Here is a 7,929-nt window from a genome sequence, read left to right on the forward strand (position 1 = left end):
ATGGACATCTTGGCTCTTTCCACAGTTTGGCTATTGTGGACATTGCTGCTATAAACATCGGGGTGCACGTACCCTTTCTGATCCCTACTTATGTATCTTTGGGGTAAATACCCAGTAGTGCAATTGCTGGATCGTAGGGTAGCTCTATTAGTTTTTGATGTAGTGTTCCATGATTCATTATGTGCATATAACACCCAGTGCTCATAAACCATCATTTATTACAACGTGTTGCTTGGAGCACCATGAGCCTGGGGTGTCTCAGGCCACCTTGGGGGACATATACCCAGAAGTGGGACCTTGTGGAGGGGGCCACTGTGGCAGTGTCTGCATCAAAAGAAGCTCCATGGTTATCTTCCTCCCACGTAGAGTTTCCACGTGACATTTCAGTTAAGAAGCATTTCTACTGATGGAACATATTTCAACGCGCTCCAGTAAATAATGTAGTAAGAGTTCTTGAAGTTGGGGGGAATTGTAATTTAAGTCTCCAAAATTAGACTTTTTATCCTTTGTATTAGTTTCCTATGGCCACCATAACAAATTACCACAACGTTGGTGGCTGAAGCAACACAAACTTATTTCCTCACCATTCTAGAGGCCAGCAATCCAAAGTCAGTTTCACTGAGCTAAAGTCAAGGTAGCAGCAGGGCTGTTTCCTCTGCCAGGGCAGGATCCATTCTTTTTTTCTTTTTTTTTAAATAGGGACCGCTTCATGAATTTGCATGTCATCCTCATGCAGGTGTCATGCTAATCTTCTCTGTGTTGTTCCAACTGTAGTGTATGTGCTGCCGAAGTGAGCACAGGGCAGGACCATTCTTAGTCTCTTCCAGCTTCTGGTGGCTACTGGCATTCCTTGGCCTGTAGTCACAACACTCCAATTTCTGCCTCCCTGATCACACTGCCTTCTCCTCTTCTCTGTCTATATCACTCTGCCTTGATCTTCTAAGGGCACTTGTGATTATATTTAGGTCCACCTGGATAATCTAGAAAAACCCTCCCACTTTAAGATCCTTTACTAAATCATACTTGCAAAATTCCCTTTGCTATATAAGGCAGCATTCACGAATTCCAGGAATTAGGACAAAGATATCTTTGGGGCCTGTTATTCAGTCAACCATATCCGCTAAAGCTAATTAATTTCCTTAAACACAAAGCAGAAAATACTTAGGGACTGGGAAGGGTTCATTAATGGCAGTGATGGTAAGGGGAAGAACAGTAGTGATGTTTGTAACAATAAAAATTGCAGACGTAGTTGCAATGATAGCAATGATATGAGTAACAATAGCAGGTGTAGCTACTACCATTATTGAGTACCTATGATTATGCCACACTCCTCCCAAGGACCCTAAACGTGTATGTCACTTAATCTTCAAAACAGTCCTAGAAGAAAGGTACTGCATTATTTTATTATTATCCCCACTGTCCAGATGAGAAGACTGAGGCTGAGGTCATTGAAGAGCTTTCATAAAGTCATACTCCTAAAGCTTGGCAGAAATGGAATTCAAATATGACTTTGAAATCCAGATAATCCATTGCATCCTTCCCGATACCCAAGGTGGCATAGTAGCATATCTTCCAGGGTAATGTGGACCCTATTATTTCTAACTGTTTAAGGTAAATTTGACAGCTTTGATATATTAAAATAAACCATTTTTGTTTTTCAGAGACAGAGAGAGAGCATGCACATGAGGGAGGGGAGGGGCAGAGGGAGAGAGAGAAAGAGAATCTTAAGCAGGTTCGGGGCTCGATCTCATGACCCTGAGATCATGACCTGAACCAAAATTAAGAGTCGGACACTTAACGGACAGGAACCCAGGTGCCCCTAAAATAAACTTTTGAATGATAGATGTCTCCATAAACGTAGTTAAACATAAGCAATAAACCATGGGGAAATATTTTTCTCAATATAAAGATTTAATATTTTTATATACAAAGAACTATAAATTAAGAAGAGAAAATAACAAATAACCAATAACCACATAAGACACTACATTGATATTACCCAGATCTCTAGAACATATTCATCTTGCATAACTGGAACTTTACCCCTTGATTAGCAATCTCCCATTAACCCCTCCCCCCAGCCTCTACTTTCTGTCATCATGATTTTGGCTACTCTAGGTACCACACAGAAGTGGAATTAAATAGTATTAGTCTTTTTGTGTCTGGCTTATTTCACTTAGCATGATGTCCACAGGTTCATCCATGTTGTAGCATGTGTCAGACTCTCCTTCCTTGTTAAGGTTTAATAATATTCCATTGCATGTATGTACGAAATTTGCTTATGCATTCATCTGTTAATGGACACTTAGGTTACTTCCACATTTTAGCTATTATTGATAACTCTGCAGTGAACACGAGAGTGAAAATAACTCTTTGAGATCCTGAGCTCAATTCATTTGGATATATACCCAGAAGTGGGATTGTAGAATTGTACACTTAAAAAAGTTAAGAGGGTAGATCTCAGGGTAAATACTCTTACTACAATAATAATGAAAAGATAGTGCTCTGAGCACTTGCATCTATTGCTCCTCTGAATATCTTATAAAAATTACTGAAAAAATACCAAGGGAAAATGAAACCAAAATTCTGGAAAACAACAAAGAATCTATCTGGGAAAGATATGTCAAGAAATGAAAAGCGTATGAGCTGTTTTAACAGAGAGCATAGGGAATTTGTTATACAGGTACTGGAAGGCAGAAAGAGCTAAAGGGATTCTGAGCTAACATGGATATTAGTAGCTGCAGGAAGCAGTTAAAAGTCTAGGGCTCAGAACATAAAAAGGAAGAAGATGTAGAGTTATCAAAAACCTAGGAGATTGGAGAGGAAACACCCTCTAGCCTCCACATGATTTTTATCTGGAGATGAGTATGGTTCAGCTAAAGCTCCACTCACAGAGGGGGACATGGCTTACTGCCACTGGTACTTCTTTTTTTTTTTAAAGATTTTATTTATTTATTTGAGAGAGAATGAGAGAGAGCACATGAGAGGGGGGAAGGTCAGAGGGAGAAGCAGACTTCCCGCTGAGCAGGGAGCCCGATGCGGGACTCGATCCAGGGACTCCAGGATCATGACCTGAGCCAAAGGCAGTCGCTCAACCAACTGAGCCACCCAGGCGCCCACCACTGGTACTTCTGAGGGAATAGAGGGGTGGCTCTGTGGCTGGGAGTGACGAGGATAGGTGGGAGCTCGAGCCCATAGCTGCTGTTGTCCCTGCTGTAGGGAGAATGCCCAGAACTGAAAACAAAAAGCAAGCTCCTTTCTCCTTCTGCTTTTCACTCTCCTTCCATTGCTCGCTATCTATAGAACCTCATGAGAAGTCAGCAGACTAGGACACGAAGAAAATGTAGTTTCAGAATCCCATTGCCAACATTCACATAAAAGATTATAAAGGATGGTTTTGCAACTGAGAGAAAATAGGTAATTAGCAACAGTGATGAGAGTAGACAGGGAAATTTGAGGAACTTCTGAAAGATGATGTGGTAGATTATTTCAAAAATGGCTCTGAATTTCCATTGCTCTTTTTACCCAAACCCCTTGCAATATGACCCTGCTACAGTTCTCATCAGGATGTGATGCCTGTTACCTTTACCCCTTTACTTTTATCTGGTCTTGTGATTTACTTTGACCAAAAGACTATCCTGGGAAGGGCACTGTGCTTATTTTAAGCCAATGTCTCAAGGGATCTTGTGTGCTTCTGCTTTTCACCTTAGAAGACTACCTCTTCCATGACAATGAACCCAGAAACTCCTACTGGAAGGTAAGAGACCACATGGAGGAGAGATGAGTCATCCCCAGCCATTGAGGCCACACTTGACCAGCCAGCCCTAGTCTTAATTTTGAACCTTGTCTCAAGCACTAGAGAAAAAAGGAATCTATGCCCAGGAGTCATCTTACACTCTTCTCTACTTTGGCTCCTTTGTCTGCCTGTCAGCTCCATGTCCATGCAATTCAAAGGGGAGCCTGTCTGCAGATGCCCTGCCCATTGCACACAGCCTGAAACTAATCTCCCTCTTGAGGAAACAGAATCACAGAGGAAACTGCAGAGGAAATCCATTTCAATTGAGTATAATTATCAACCTAGTCTTTCCATCAGATCGATGAAACAAGAACTTCAAACAAGCAAATATTTCCAGAATGTCATAGCATGGATGACAAGGACTAGGATGAACAAATAAAAAACTTGGTCTAGAGGAAAAAGATATGATTCAGTGAATAAAAGAGACCTTTACAGTATATTCTAATAACAGGCTTTTATCTTCACAAAGCATATAAAATTTGTTACAAAAACAAGAAATAATATCTGATATTAAAAATATAGTGTTGAATAACATTTATTTGAAGGGTGGCAAAATAAATTGTGGGTCTAAATATTAATGTGTTAATCAGGAATAAAAGTTGATAAACCTTTTTCTAAATTATGTGCAAAAAGAAAATACACACACCAAAAAAAGACATGGACATTAGATTTTGAGCTTCAAGTTCTACCTAATAGTAATTCAGAGCTATTCAGAATAGTGGCAGTGGAAAGGAAGAAACAAACAAAACTTGACAGAACAGTACTTCCTAAGCTTTAATTTTTAAATGGGAAGTTTTGAAATTTTCTGGAAAGACCCACTGAAGGCGAAGCAAGAGAAATAAAGACTCACGCTAAGACACAACCTTGTCCAATTCTAAAATGGCAAGCATAAAGAGAAGATTCTGAAAGAGAAATACATATGTGCACTCACACGCATGCATGTACATACACACCTACACACACATACACACGGCCAGCAAAGTGATGACATTCATCCTAATGCTATATCCATTCTGAGGGCTAGAAAACAGGGCTTTACAAGTTCTGTTCAAAAATGATTTTGAACAAAGAGTCTTATACCACATACGCTTGCACTGGGAAACAATAAAAATATTTTCTGACAACAAAGTCTTGAAATATTATTACCCATGTACTAGTTCTGGAAAACAAAATCGCTTAATAACTATTTCAACAAAATTTTAAAAATATATATATAAGAAATATATCCTGAGATAGAAGAAATAATTGTCCTCATACCCGTGAGGATGATGATAGTCCAGAAGATGAACAAGTGTTGGTCAGGATGTAGAAAAATTGGAACACTCATACATTGCTAGTGGGAACATAAAATGGTGCAGTTGCTTTGGAAAAATGTTGAGCAGCTACTCAAAAAGCTGAACACAGAGTTACCATATGACTCAGCAATTCCATTCCTAGGTATATATCTCCCCAAACTGAAAACATATGTTTACATAAAAACTTGTACACAAATGATCACAGCAGCATTATTCATAATAGCCAGGAAAGGAGAAACAACTGAAATGTCTAACAACTGATGATGGATAGATAAAATGTGGTAGGTCAATACAATGGCATATTACTTAGCCATAAGCATGAATAAAGTACTGATGGATGATATCATATGATGAATCCTCAAAGTATGGAAGTAAGTAAAAGAAGCCAGGCAAGAAAGTCCACATATATGTATGTTTCTACTGATTTGAAATGTTCACAATAGAAAATTCAGAGACATAAAGTATATTAAATTAGTAGATTAGTGTGTAATTAGTAGGTTAGTGGTTTCCAGGGGATGAGTGATGGTGGAAATGGGGAGTGACTGCTAATGAGTATGGGGTTTCTTTGGGGGGTGATGGAATGTTCTAGAATTAGATAGTGATGATGGTCACCCAAGCTTGAGAATAAACTAAGAACTAACTACTGATTGTGCACTTTAAAAGGATGGTGCTTTGGTATGTGAACTATATATATCAATTAAAAACTGGAAAAAGAACAGTAGTAATGGCAGCTGGGTACCATCCAACCAAAGGGAATAAGTCTTGAAAAGTATGAAAAGTATGAAAAGCTTTATGCGCACTTTAACCTTTAAAGATTCAAACTTAAAGTGAAAACTTTGTTCCCACACCTTTTTTCACCTATAAACAAGAGAAATATATTTCTCATAGTTCTGGAGCTGAAAGTCTGAGATTAGAAGACCAGCATGGTCAAATTCTGGTGAGAAACCTCTTCTGTGTCGCAGACTGCTATTAACATCTCCTTGTATTCTCACATGGCAGAGAGCAGAGAGAACTAAATGTTTTGGTTTTTAATTCTAGAATCCTAATCGAGATTCACACAATGAACACATCTCATCATTGCATCCACTCAGTTCCTTTTCATCTAGAATAGCCTCCCTCCTGTTCACTAATGTTGACTTTTTAAAGAATCCAAGGTAGTTTTCTTGTGGAAAGTTCTGCATTTTAAATTTGTTATATTGTTTCCTCTTAATATGTTCCTCTACTCTTGCATTTTCCGTAAACCGAAAGTTGGATATTAAGATGTAATTAGATTCATATAAAACAATTCTGGCCAGAATACTTCTTAGTTCTATTGTGTATTTGTATTTCACTTATGCCCTATAGGGTTGTTTCACCACCAGTGATAACATTTTTCACTTGTTGGATGCCAGATGTGTTAGCATTTGTCATTAGTAAGTTATCATCATTAAGTAGGCTGATACTTTGGCACAGGGTAAACAGATTATTTCTCAACGATCTCTCAGCCAATACTTTGATCAGAGGTTGATGTGCCTTATCTGAATCGTTCCTTTTCTTTTTTTTTTTTTTTAAAGATTTTATTTATTTATTTGACAGAGAGAGACACAGCGAGAGAGGGAACACAAGCAGGGGGAGTGGGAGAGGGAGAAGCAGGCTTCCCGCGGAGCAGGGAGCCCGACGCGGGGCTCGATCCCAGGACCCCGCGACCATGACCTGAGCCGAAGGCAGACGCTTAACGACTGAGCCACCCAGGCGCCCCTCTTTTTCTTTTTTTAATTGGGGTTGGAAAATGGCATATTCTCTTTATTTTATATTTCTTTCTACCTTTTTTAGCTAGAATTCTTTAAGAAGTTTTCCTTCTCATTCCAGGCCCCACATATCTTCTCTCTCTCTCTCTCTGAATATTAATATGGATTATGGATTTTTAAACACGTAGCATATTATGATCAATTATCATCATGTTTTTGGTGCTTAAACTATTGCAAATTGGCCTGTGGAGCCCCTTCACGCCACTGATTGTGTCAGTTCAATATGATTGCATTTACTTTGGAGCACATCCTCATTTTCTGACACAAGTATTTTTGTGCTCAATTTGTACCACACAAGCCCCAGATGTTAAATGCTGCAAATGAAAATATCAGTAAAACAAACAATGTCCACAGATCTTAAAATACATGCACCATATTTTTTATGGTACTAAAAGCTTTTCTACACAAAATAATTATAATTTTTGAGCATTGACTCTTCTACTTCCCTCAGTGTATTGTTAACTAAATTCATTTTCATCCTCCTCAGAAAATTTCTCTCAAATACTTGCTTCATTGCTGGCACTTGGACCATAGCCCTAGGTGGCCCCTTAATCATGGGTGTAGTATGTCTAAATTTTGACAGAACACAAACAGATCAGGAGTGTGTTTCAAACATTTTATGTGCATAATTGCATAGAAACCATTTTCCATGTGATCTACCAGTAATACACATACACACACTCAAGTGTATGTATCAACTGGGAACAATTTCCTGAAACAATACTTGTAAATTCACATGAAGTGATTTGATATTTCATATTCTCTTCCATTATGTTCTCTTTCATTTATAAAAAGTAATTTTATAATCAACTAAGGATCACTGGTCCAGAGCTGAAAATAAATCCCAGATTTAGAAGGGAGAGAATAACCAAATTTCTCCAGCAAGAGGCAGTAACTAAGGCAGAAAGGAACCTGAAGAGGGATATGGAGTCTGTGAGTCGGGACAAGTAGGACTGGGGAAGTAGTGAAAAGGAGAACAAGTTCTAACAGTGTATCTGATCGATGACAGATGATTGCTAGGTATATGTATTCCTTTTCTTTTCTGGGTGTG

At 38.6% G+C, this 7,929-nt stretch overlaps 1 non-coding gene across 1 annotated transcript; it reads right to left on the reverse strand.

Annotated features, from left to right (window-relative positions):
- Positions 1 to 691: 691 nt before the first annotated feature.
- Positions 692 to 798, reverse strand: LOC115942192 (U6 spliceosomal RNA). Its single transcript, XR_004076811.1, has one exon. It is a non-coding gene; the product is annotated as a U6 spliceosomal RNA (small nuclear RNA).
- Positions 799 to 7,929: the final 7,131 nt, after the last annotated feature.

The sequence above is a fragment of the Leptonychotes weddellii genome, chromosome 14 (genome assembly GCF_054177405.1).
Source record: "Leptonychotes weddellii isolate Sample4059 chromosome 14, ASM5417740v2, whole genome shotgun sequence".
Taxonomy (NCBI): Eukaryota; Metazoa; Chordata; class Mammalia; order Carnivora; family Phocidae; genus Leptonychotes; species Leptonychotes weddellii.